General features: G+C 47.9%; 2 protein-coding genes across 2 annotated transcripts in view; one reads left to right on the forward strand and one right to left on the reverse strand.

The window, feature by feature from the left end:
• MAP3K2 (mitogen-activated protein kinase kinase kinase 2) overlaps nucleotides 1-10,820 on the reverse strand; it is a 97,549-nt gene extending 86,729 nt beyond the window's left edge. Inside the window, exon 1 of the mRNA XM_050917065.1 lies at nucleotides 10,025-10,820. The gene's annotated coding sequence lies outside the window, so the exon portion shown is untranslated. The remainder of the gene's footprint in view (nucleotides 1-10,024) is intronic.
• TMEM169 (transmembrane protein 169) overlaps nucleotides 1-12,643 on the forward strand; it is a 254,139-nt gene that overhangs the window by 171,914 nt on the left and 69,582 nt on the right. The window lies entirely within an intron of this gene.

Here is a 12,643-nt window from a genome sequence, read left to right on the forward strand (position 1 = left end):
GTAAACTGTCTTCCAACATACATTACACTTTACAAACAATCTTCACCTTCATGATACTGTGTTGAAATGTGATATCACAAATATTACCATTTTGAGTCCAGAGGATGTTCAGTAGTTTACAGACCAGATATGTCAAAACAAGCCCCAGCAAAACACACTGTTACACTTAATTAATAACTGGAAATGTAGTCCTATAATTTATAAAAGTCAGCCTATACTCAAATTTATGTAAGATAATATAACACAGATGAAGATGGTTAACAAATACCACTTGTAACTACTGAATACATGGAACCTCCCTCAAGAGGATTTCTCCAAGCATATGTATCAATACCGCAAAGTTTTCATACCACATCTGACTTGAACCAATTATTTATAAGCCGTAGCTGAGGAAAGGTTAACAGAGAAGGAAAACCCAAGAACAGCACTAGCAACATGCATGAAGAAAATTTACAGAGTGACTGATTTTCTAGCCCTCTAAAGCACAAACGTTACATTTACAATAAAACAAAGCACGCTTCTGTATCTAACTACAGTCATTTTTAAAGATTCAAAGCTCTAGACTCTGAATAACTTTCCTAGGGACCACATGAAAGCAGCAGAGATGGAATTATAACCAAAATTTTAACGTCTATTTACCTCACATTTTTACTTTAATAACTACACATCTACATATTTGTACAAATATTATATTAAATTGTGTATATATAAATTCAATGTGCATTTATGTACAGTTTTTTCCTTCCATAAGAGCATTAAAATATCTTAAATGAAAACAGCATTATTGCAACATTATATGGTGACAAACTTTAAATATTGAGGAAGTTCTCTAAAACCTCAGTTGTCTCCAAAATATGCACATTTACATGTATGCAGTGTTGTTGTTGCCATGTCAGTCCAGGGATATTAGAGGGAAAAGATGGATGAGATACAGTAGAGTCTCAGAGTTACGACGAACACCAGGATTATGAACTAGCCAGAAAATCACATGTCTCACTTGGAACCAGAAGTACACAATCAGACAGCAGCAGAGACACAAATAACAATACAGTACTATGTTAAATGTAAACTACTAAAAAAAATAAAAGGGGAAGTTTAAAGAAGATTTGACAAGTTAAAAAAACTGTTTCTGTGCTTGTTTTATTTAAATTAAGATGGTTAGAAGCAGCATTTTTCTTCTGCATAGTAAAGTTTCAAAGCCATATTATTTCAAAAGTTTACAACTGAACATTGACTTAACAACCATAACATTTTGTTCAGAGTTACGAACATTTCCAAGCTATGAACAACCTCTATTGCCAAGGTGTTCATAACTCTGAGGTTCTACTGTAATATCTTTATTGGACCAACTTCTGCTGGTGAGAGACACAAGCTTTCGAGTTTACACAGAGCTCTTCTTCAAGCCTGAAAAATTAACTCAGGTATGTCTGCACAGCAAAGAAAAACCTGTGGCCGGCTCATGCCAGCAAACTCAGGCTCACAGAGCTGTTTCACTGCTGCGGAGACCCTGCAAGGGTCCTAGAGCCTGGGCTCCAACCTGAGCCTGGAAGTCTACACAGCAATGAAATAGCCCCCCAGACCAAGCCCCATGAGCCCGAGTCAGCTGGTATGGGCCAGTTGCGGATTTTCTTTGCTGTGTAGACACTGACTCAGAGCATCACTGCTACATACACTTCTACCTCAATACAACTCTGTCCTTGGGAGCCAAAAAATCTTCTGGCATTATAGGTGAAACCGTGTTATACTGAACTTGCTTTGATCCACCGGAGTGTGCAGCCCCGCCCCCCTAGAACACTGCTTTACCACGTTATATCCAAATTCGTATTATATCGGGTGGCGTTATATCGAGGCAGCGGTGTACAAGGTGGAACAGACTGTTTAATATAAGCAGTTAACATATTTCAAGGGACCATTCAAGGTCAAGTGGCCCATTAGCACCTCTCCAGTCACAGGGAGGAAAGGAAGGGGTGCAAGGGAAGCAGCTAGTAGTGGGTTACATATTGTTGTAATAAGCCATAAATCCAGTGTGTCTACGCAGTCCAGGGCCATAACTGAGGAGGAGTGAGTTGGGCAGCTGCTTAAGGTGCAAAGCCACAGCGAGGCAATTCCACAGACACAGCGTCACCACGCAGACTTCTAGCCTCTGTATTCACGCAGCCTGGCAGGCTAGGGGCTGATCACGCACCTGGCTCTACAGCCCCCACTCAAGCCATGTCCCCTCCTGTACAGATCCTGCTTGGCTCTGTCCCTTCCCTCTCATGTAAATTCTGGTCCCAACACTGGCCAAGAGGCCCCAACTCCTCCCTAATACCCCACCCCTCTATCTGCTCCTCCTCAGGTAGGTGCTGGCCTCCCCTTGCCATACCCCCGCTCCTCCTCAGGTAAGTGACAGCCCGACCTCCTTCTCTCCCCCCGCCCAAGACCACACCCCTGGCCAGTTCGGAGGCCAGAAGCCAAAGCCGGGCAATGCAGGGCAACTACTATGCTGGCTAGTGCCATGGTCTGGGTGGCCACAGCACTCCCCCATCTCCTCCTCCTCCTGCTGCATCTGCTGGTGCCTGGAGCTGTGGCTGCATCTGAGCTCCAAGCTGTTCTTCGACTGCTTGCAGCCAGTATGAGCCACTCAGGCAGGGGGACCTGGCTCTAGGGCCATCAGAGCCCTTGGGGAGCAGTAATCACAAGTTGCAGGGCCCAGAAGCCTAGGCCGGAGTGAGTCAGTCTTGGCTGCTGTAAGAAGCCCTGGACCCTCCACGTGCCCTGGACAGTGCACCCCGACAGGGACACAGGCTGGGGGCTGCTCTCAGGGATCCTGGCCTCCCTCTGCCCCTCAGCTGCTGAAGTGAATGGACCCCCCTTCTCAGCAGGCCCCGTCTGGCCATGGGACAGGTGGCAGCTGCCTGGTTACGGTGAGGTGGGTCCCCGGTCTTTCACCCCACATCACAAATCCGCCTTGAACCGGACCTCTGACTAGGAGCAGCAATGGCCCAATGGCTTGAGCACAGAGACGGGAACAGCCTCGGTGCTGTGCCTAGCTCTCCTATTATTTGCTCATGACTTTCTGATTACTCGATTTTAGTCAAAGTGGACGCTGATTTGGAATGACTGTTTTTTGATGATCACAGAGCCTGATTTTCAGAGGTGCTGATCACCTATAAACGTCACCTTTGGAAGCTGCTGCTGTTCAGTGCAGTGCCTCTGGAAATAAGGCATAAAGTGTTCCAAGCTAGGCATCCAAAAATCACTGACCACTCATTAAAGTTTTGCTCTGAAACTCCAACTCAGTTACCCCATCTATAAAAGGGGAATAATGCTTGAAACTTCTGTCAAGACCTGTGACATCTGGTGATAAAAAGTTCTATTTAAGTGCATGTAATAGTATTATAATTAGGATCTATACACGAAGTGGTTCTTTTTTGAACCATCTTCCAAGGATCCAAGAAAAAAATAATTTGCCTACTACAGATGATAGTAGGTATTAGTTAAATTGTTTTCAAACATGCCCATATTGTAGACTACTTATCAGAGGGCCTCTTACAAACATTTCCCGTCCCAGATTCCCTTTCCAGATCTCTCACCTCCCATTCCCTATAGAAGCTTAGTAATGTTTGGTTACCTGAAGAAGTAATGTAAAGGCATTATTAAAGATACAGGATCAAAATAAGCTTGCTTTAATTCAGTAGGTGGGTATGCATGGTTTCTTCCTATCTGCTCTTTAATTTTAAAACGTTTCTAGCCTTTACAGTTATGAAGAGTGTTCTGAATATAAACGTGATGCAGTGGTTTCATGCTGGGTTTGCAGAAAGCTCCACTGCCCCAGCTGCTGCTCAGAACTTTCCCAAGCAGCAGCACAATGAAACTTGGGAGATTCTGGCTACTGTCACTGATGCTGTATAGAACTCTGTGGGCAGTAATGAAAATGAGCTGCAAGGGAAAGCTATGTCAAGCCCTAGCTTTTTATTTGTTAGTACCACCTCTTTCCCCACAAACCACTTTAATCTCTCCACGTCATTTTGTGGTCTTGAATCAGTCTTGTGTGTTAGAAAACATGAACTCTTCTTTGAATATTGTCCATAGGGATCCCCATTTTGAGAATAGTATGCTCCCAGAAACCTCTAGCAAGCAGCAGCTATGGAGGTTGACTAGTGCTTGTTAATCTGCTAAGAAAGGGGATTCACATAAGTAATTGTGGGAAGAACAATAACTCACTCATATGAATCAACCTTCTTTGATCACCTTCCCCAATTTTTTAAGTCTCCAGTTAAGGATTGAAGAACTAATGGAGTGAACCTAAACACATATCAGATCCCTCTTGCTCTCAAAACCAGAGTGAGGGAGGAGGATTGAGAAAGCACAGGGACATAACCAGGGTGGAGGAGGGCAGCCACCCAGGGCGCAAAACCACAGGGCACAAAAATGATAAAAAAGTGGTAGGGGGTTTGTTGCAGAACCGATACACTCTGTCACCCTTTTGAAGCAGGGCAGATGTGCGTTGCAGCCCCACTACTGTGTCAGTAGTACAGCCCTAGCTATCGGGGCAGTGCAGCCTAGTGGCCAGAGGCAGTAGTGCTAGTGAGCTAGGCCACCACCCCAGGAGGGGGCGGTGGCCAGGATAGGAGGACCCAGGCCTGCCCTCTTCACCTGGCAGCTTGGTGGGGATCTTACCGAAACACAACCAGCCTGTCTATGGTTCTACAACTGCTTCCCTGCAATGTTTCCCTGGGTGGCTTCCTATCTGTTTCTCTGCAGTTCACTGTCTCCTGGTCTCCACAGTCTCTCCCATCTCTGCGGGATCCCGAGCCTGTGTGTCGGGGTCTGTCTACGTCTGGCTGGCCTACGCTTCCTGGAGTGCAGGCGGTCCTCCCCAAGGAGTCAGCAGTGCACCTCCTTCCTCATTGGCAGTCAGCCCCAAATGAGCTGCTCAGCTGCCTTTTATATCCTGCCTCCAGCTGGAGCATTGCCAGCAGAGCCACAGAGGCATGGCCTCCTCGGCCTAGAAAAGAGAATTAATCTCTGCTGCATCAGTGCAGGGCTGATGCACTCAGTCACAAACCCTCCTCAAGATGGTATCTGGGAGCTGTCTTCCTTTCCCTTCTTCCCTTCCCTCCCACGAGAAGCCATCTGCATTTGCATTGGCCTTCCCTGGCAGGTACAGAACACGGAAGGCATAAGTTGGAGGGAGAGGTACTACCCCATGATTCGTGCACTGGTTTCCTTCATACTATGGATCCATCGGAGGGGCGCATGGTCAGTTACCAAAATAGAGGGGTTCTCTAAGAGGTAATATCTTAAAAGTGTTGACCACACACTTAACGGCGAGAGCCTCTTGTTCTATCATGGAGTAGTGGGTCTCCCGGGGTAACAACTTGCGGCTGAGGTACAGGATTGGGTGCTCCTCCCCATCTAGTCCTTGTGACAGCACAGCTCCCAGTCCTGCCTCCGAAAGATGAAGGGTTTAGGGAAGTCAGGCTGGGACAACACCAGCTCTCGTAGGGCTTGGAAGGCGGTCTCACAGTCCTCTGACCACTGGACTTTCTGTGGTTGGGAGTTTTTTTGGCAAGTCCATCAGTGGAGTGGCGAGCGTGGTGAAGTTCAGCATAAATGGTGGTAGTATGCAGCCAGCCCTAAGAATTGCTGTACTTGTCCCTTTGTTGTGGGGATGGGGTGGTCCAGTAAGGCCTGCACCTTTCCCCTTAAGGGTCATAGCTTTTCCTTACCCACAGTGTAGCCCAGTGAAGTCACCTCCCGCTGGCCTAAATGATACTTGGCCAGGTTCGCGGTGAGGCCTGTGACTCCCAGGGCTTGCAGTGTGCTGATGAGATGTTGGAGATATTCCTTCCAGCCCACGCTATAGACACCAAATTGTCAATGTACACAGTGGCATACAAATTATGGAGGCTCAGTATTTGGTTCAAAAGCCGTTGGAAGGTGGCTGCGGTCCCATGCAACCCAAAAGGCATCGGGGTGGACTAGCATAGGCCATATGGTGTAGGAAAGGCCATCTTCTCTCTGAAGGCTGGTGTTAAAGGGATTTACCAATATCCCTTGGTTAGGTCTAACGTAGAGATAAATTCTGCCTTTCCCAGCCACTTGGGCATATCCTTCACCCGGAGAAGGGGTAAGCGTCAAATTGAGAGATAGCATTCACCTTCCTGAAATCAATGTATAATTGGGCTTGGGGACCAGGACTCTGGGGCTCCGCCACTCACTCCCGGACTTCTCCATCACTCCCAGGGCTGACATCATTTTCAGTTCCTTCTGCACAACCATCTCCATCTTCTTGGGGAGCGGACAGTGTTCTCTCTCTCTTTCTGGCCAGGGGTGGTGGCAATGTGATGGCTTGTCCCATTCATTCTCCCTGGTCAGGCTGACAAAATGGTGGGGAAGGCTGATATTAGCTGCTGTATCTGATCCTGCTGTTCGGGGCTGAGCTACTGGATGATTGCCACCGGCCCTGGTTCAGAGGGTTTGTCAGCCAGCAGCTCCAACTCGGGTTCCGGGGGGTAGTGTGATATCATCAGGCTTTTGCGATCCTTCCAGGCCTTGAGGAGGTTCACGTGGTAGGCCTGTGTGTCCCCAGTAGCCATATTTCACAGTCGACAGGCCCAACCCGTTTGGTTACCTTGAAGGGGCCCTGACACTTGGCCAGCAGCTTAGACTCTGAGGAGGGTAACAACAACAGGACTTGATCTCCAGGCTCAGAGGTCCTCATCTTCGCTCTCCTGTTGTATTGGTTCTCTTGGGCCCGCTTGGCCCGCAACAGGTTCTATCGTGCCAAGGTACCCAGGATAGAGGGACCTGGGCCTGCCCTCTCCACCAGGTCCCAACCACCAGCAGCTCGTCAGGGATCCTACTGAAACACGCCAAGCCCATCTATGGTACAACTGCTTCCCTGCAACATTTCCCTGGGCTGTTTCCTACTGGATTCTCTACAGTTTACCATCTCTGGGTCTCCACGGTCTCTCCCCTCTCTGGGACATCCCAAGTCTGTGTGTCAGGGTCCATCTGCATCTCGCTGGCCTACGCTTCCTGGAGTGCAGGCAGTCCTACCCCAAGAGTCAGTGGTGCACCTCCTTCCTCATCGGTGGTCAGCCCTAACTGAGCTGCTCTGCTGCTTTTTATATCCTCTCTCCAGCTAGAGCATACCCAGCAGAGCCGTTAGGGTGTGCCCTCCTCAGCCCAGAGAGAAGGATTAACCCCTGCACCACCAGTACAGAGCTGATACACCTCATCACAGGGTGCAAACATGCTTACTTGCCCTGGGTGCTAAAATGCCTAGCTATGGCTCTGACGCAATCCATAATTTTTAGTGTCCAGCAAAGTTATGAATTATCCATATGCTAAGGGACTTGAACTTCTGCCCTCACCACAAAACCTAATACGACGCAAACATGTGGAGAACTAAAAGAGTTTTCCCACTGACTCCACCTCAAAGAATACTTTCACAACGACGACACTCTACTCACAGTTACCACACCCCCATGGATATCATATGAAAAAAAATAATCTATCTGAACACCACAGAGCGGATAAAACTACACTCTTGATTATTACATTGATTGCTTCAGGAAAAAAAACCTGATTGTTGTTGATATGATGTTTATTAAGGATTTCAATCTCTCCAACTCCAAGAGGACAGCTACACAGTCCCTGAAATCTAACCACCGGACAAAAGAGAGCACCACTGTAGTCCTCAACTATGACGAATACATTAATGGGGCCAACCAACAAGTCTCCAACACCATTTTCTACAAAGAACTAAAGGTGACTTCGGACCACAATTTCCCCAGGAATTTAAGGATATCAAATCCTTCCCCAACCCACTCCAAGAGAAACCCTACAAACTCATCTCCCACAAACCTGCTCTGGGGAACTTTTACATGTTTCCTAAGATATACAAACAGGCAGACCCATCAGACCTAATCACAGTACTCTTACTGAAGGAATATCAGGACTATTAGAAACCATCCTCGAACCTCTCATCACACAAAGGTCCAGCTTCCCCAAGACACAACCGACCTCCTCCACAACATTAACAACCGCCATCAGAACACCATTCTTGCCACTATGTATATGTCAGCTCCCTATACACTGTAAGATTTCTAGATACTTGAACAGTCATCTCTAAAACAAATTTCCTTTCACACTTTCATTTAGTATCAAAGGGGTAGCCGTGTTAGTCTGGATCTGTAAAAGCAGTGAAGAGTCCTGTGGCACCTTACACACTAACAGACACATAAGAGCATGAGCTTTCGTGAGTGAATACCCACTTCGTCAGATGCATTTCTCAAACAAGAAATCTCTCAGACAGACAAACCCTATTCAAAAAAGTGGATATTTTCTTCACAATAGCCCTCCATTAATGTCACATACACCAATGATGAAAAGAATTTAACGAGACAAAGAGGATATACATATTTTCTCCAAATACAAGTCGATTTGTAAAATACTAGCTTGTCATTCTGCTTTATGAAAACCTAGATGGCCTTTTTACTCTGTATTTAGTGACACTAACAACTGACATTACCAGTTGGTTTCAATATGTCCCATGCCGTGGTTGTTACTGAAACAAATGTCTGGGGCAAAACCAAGAATTAGTTACAAGATGTTCACATTTTTAAATACTATGTGTGTGTCTGTGTGGAGAGAGAGAGAGAAAAAGGGGGAAAAAACCTGATACACTGTTTCTTACAGGAGTTAAAGTAAATATCAATTTCCCATATTTCTTACTATGTTGCTGTTAATAAGGGAGATTTTTTTTAGTCTCAGAAAAATTCTATCAAAAATTTCATCATTGTAATGTAGCGACCAGTGTCTTTCCTAACAACTTCTTCATTTTCTCCCCCCTCCAATAAAATAAATGAATCACAGAATTTTCTGCTACTTTCCCCCCCTTCTCTAACAAGTGCTGCTCCACAAGAGAATCCAAGATGTTTTGCAAGACAAGTATGTAGACATTCATCTTACAAATCCTAAGCCTTTGCCACATATGTAGCAGTGAATTTCTGAAGGCCTCTTGTACTCAGCAAAATACTGCATTGTTTTAAAGAGAATCTCACAATTTAGGGCTATTTGTGTACAGTATACCATAAGCTCCCCTTCTTTCAAAGATGCAAGACAGACTTCCCTTATCCTCTTCAACATTCCCCACAAAAAGAGCTTTGATGATACAATATCCATAACTGCTTAGCATCTTTCAGGCTTTGATCTTTAAAACCAACAATTTTGTAGAAAACCTTTAAAAAATTGTTTGCCTAGAAAAAGCTAATGCCAAGGAACTACCTTACATATATTGCAATGCACTTCACAACTAAGAAGGGAAAAAAGAACCTAATGTTCTCTCTTTTCTGACAAAAATACCTGGTGATTGCCAATCAACATAATCAGCTACAGTGCTGCCACCATCACAGAACACTTTAAAGGAAGGAGACTACGTATCTCAATGATAGCGTACTGTCAAAAGCATAAGTGACATAATTAAATATAAATTTATTTATTTTTTATAAAAACACCCAATTCCATCAAGGCTCTACAATTATAATGTTAAACTCCTATTATCGCCAATTAACATACACAAAAGCCGCAAACAACTAATTTATTGTCCTATTTCATTTAAACAGCTTTATTACTTGGGCCTCGGTAGGCCTGTTACTGTTTGTTTGTATGTGGTAACTCACAAATATTAGTCACTTTCCAGGCATTCAGGAAGGAGCAGCTTTGATTTCTCTGAGGCTTGACTGACACGGTTGCTGTGAACCGCGCTAAGGTGGCTTTGCTGTGAGGAACTCAGCTTACCAAGACCTCCCGCATCACCTGACCCCCAACAAGCAATCCTCCAGCCGATGTCTCCAGACTCTCCACTCCTCATTGTCTTCTGCATCCACCTCGACTACTGGGTGTCGTTTCCCCCAAACCCACAACTACAACTCAGGGTCCCCTCCTGGGCAGCTCAGAATCCCCTCCCCCCACACCCAGGGTCCCCCCTCCCGACCTCGGCACCCCCCGCTGTCGCCTCCCCCACACCTACCTGGGTCGCAGCCGAGCCCCGAGTGGGGGTGAGGAAGCCGCTGATGCCCGAGCCCAGGGAGCCCCCTGCCCCGCTGCAGGCCCGGGGGACGCGGGTGGGGAGCAGCCAGGTTTCCGGGCACGCGGGGGGTCGCAGGCAGGACCCTGCAGCCCGGCTGCCCCAGCCCCCCGGCGCGGCGGGACTGGGGGCCTATTGGCGGGGGCGACGGGAGACGAGGCCGGAGCAGGAGACACCCGGGGAAGGCGGGCGGGCGGGAGAGAGGCCGGAGCGGGGGGAGGGGAAGACAGGGAGCGAGTTGCCGAAGTGGGGGCGCCCGCCACCCTCACGCGGACCGAGAGCAGAAGGGGGGGGGGGCGCCGACCCTTCAACGTGAGGCGCCCGAGACCGCAGCTACCGTCCCGCTGAAAGCTCCGCCTCCTCCACCCAGAAACTCGTGACGTAAACCGCAGGGGCCGTCACAGCCAGAGCCGACGGGGCGGGGAGAGCTTGAGGAGAACGTCACCCCGCCAGACAAGAGCCGTCGACGCACGCACAGGACGCCGGCCCTCGCGCTCATCACAGCGCGACCTGAGGACGTTGTGGGAGAGGAAACGCGGCCCCTGGCGGCGCATGCGCAGTGGGAAAGCCACCCGTTGTTCCGATTCCAGCGCATGCGCCTGAAGAGCGGCGCGGCGGGCTTGGCTCGTGGCTTCTTCATGTCCTATTTACCTCGAGACTGGAGGCCTGTGTCTATTGGGTGTCTGGGAAGTGGGCGGGCTTTGCTAAAGGACCCCCCCCAGCCTAAGGGGAGGAGCCACAGGACCACTGATTACGGGGAGAATTAATGAAAGAACAGGGACAGCAGTGCGGTCAGAGGGTGCTCAGAAGGGACCGTGACGGGGACACCGAGCAGAGAGCCCCGGACAGCGCCCGCTGCCCCTCGAAGGCCTCAAGGGAGCCAGTGGGCACTGCCCAGAGGAGCTCCGCCCGGATACGTGAACGGACCGTGGGTCGGAAACAAGCCCCACAGTCACCGGAGTCTCCATCGGCCAGCCTCCTCGCCCTGGTCGTGTACATGGCCTTTTTAGCCAGGGCGAGGAGGCGGTTGACCAGGCGGTCCCGGGACTTTGTGGGGCCACGGTTAGGGAGTGCGTAGAGAAGGAGGTGAGGGGGAAAGTGCAGCCAGAAACATAATAGGATGTTAATGAGGAGCCGGTGTAGGGCTGCAACCTGGCACACTCTAAGTAGACGTGTGCCAGGGTCTCCCTCACGCCGCAGAAGGGGTAAACTGTGCCAAGTACACGCCCGTGCTCACGGCCCCATGAAGGAGCCGCCAACTGATATCCCCGGTGGGCTTCAGGACCAGGGTGGAGTAGAGGTTAAAAGAACCTGTCTTCACATCATCTCGCTGTGCGCATGCGCAAGTAGACTACCTCTGAGGAGCCAGAATGATGTGCTGTGGCCTTTGAGGGCCTTGCTGCAGGAGCCAAGCTCTCGCTAGCTGCCCCTGGGCCATCATTGGTCTTAGCCTACTGCTGCCAAAGCTCGTGCCCCTGCCCCTAGAACTGTAGGGGAATCTCCACTAGCTGTATAGGACCTCTGACACTCAATGGGGCTAGGCTGCTGCCAGGCACTAGCACTTAGTTGGCATCAGGTTTGGGGGAGGGAAGTGTTCCCCCAAATTGCAGAGACACTCCACAGTGGGGGGGGAAGAATAGGAGGGTCAGGCTGGAGGAAGAATTCATTCACCTCTGTTTCTCCAGGGTTGTAGGCACTGTTTGCTGGCTACGCACCGTCCTATCTGCCCCCTTCTGTGCCACCAGCTGAGGGGTGCATTGTAATTAGGCTTGGATGGAGTAGATTTTTAAAGGTAAACGTCAATTCCACCATACACACATGCTCCAAATGATAAACAAATATTTCCATCAGTAATTGAAATTTACAGCTAGGCAAAATAAAATGCTGCATGGGGACTTATTAGAGTCAAACTCTACTGATTTAGGCTTCTGAATGAGGCTTGTTCCAAATTGACTAGGAAATGAATAGTAAAAACAGGTATGGTTTGTTGATTTAAGAATATTTACTTTGTATATTTTGACATGATATTAATTTATGGTTTAACAGTTTATAAAACTTTAATTTTTTGACTCTCAGCAGTTAGTGTCGTTAAATTATCTGACCTCTCCAATTTCCCTCAGCTCTGAAAATCTAAAGCTATCAAAATTAGAAAATGCTTAAAGCCCATAATTTCATGCAACTGTGAACATTTAAATAGATACAAGTTTAAAGAAATGCTTAAACGTTGACATCCATCAATTTTTTAATTTTTTTTTGCCAACCCTAAGCATAATGTAACAAAGAGGCTCAAGGAAGGGAGCTTGTAGGGGGAGCAATTTTTCACCACAAAGTGAGACGGTTTCCAATCACACCGACCTGTACTGTCTCATGGGTGAAGTCCACCTAGATTGCATTGGCCTTGTTAGCACTACAGAAATAATCAACTATTAAGAATAGGCCACTTCCACCTTATTTGAATTGGCCTCGTTAGCATTGACCCCCTAATTGGTAAGGCAACTCCCATCTTTTCATATATATACTGCTTACTGTATTTTTCACCCGATGCATCTGATGAAGTGGGTT

The sequence above is a fragment of the Gopherus flavomarginatus genome, chromosome 10 (genome assembly GCF_025201925.1).
Source record: "Gopherus flavomarginatus isolate rGopFla2 chromosome 10, rGopFla2.mat.asm, whole genome shotgun sequence".
Lineage (NCBI taxonomy): Eukaryota > Metazoa > Chordata > Testudines > Testudinidae > Gopherus > Gopherus flavomarginatus.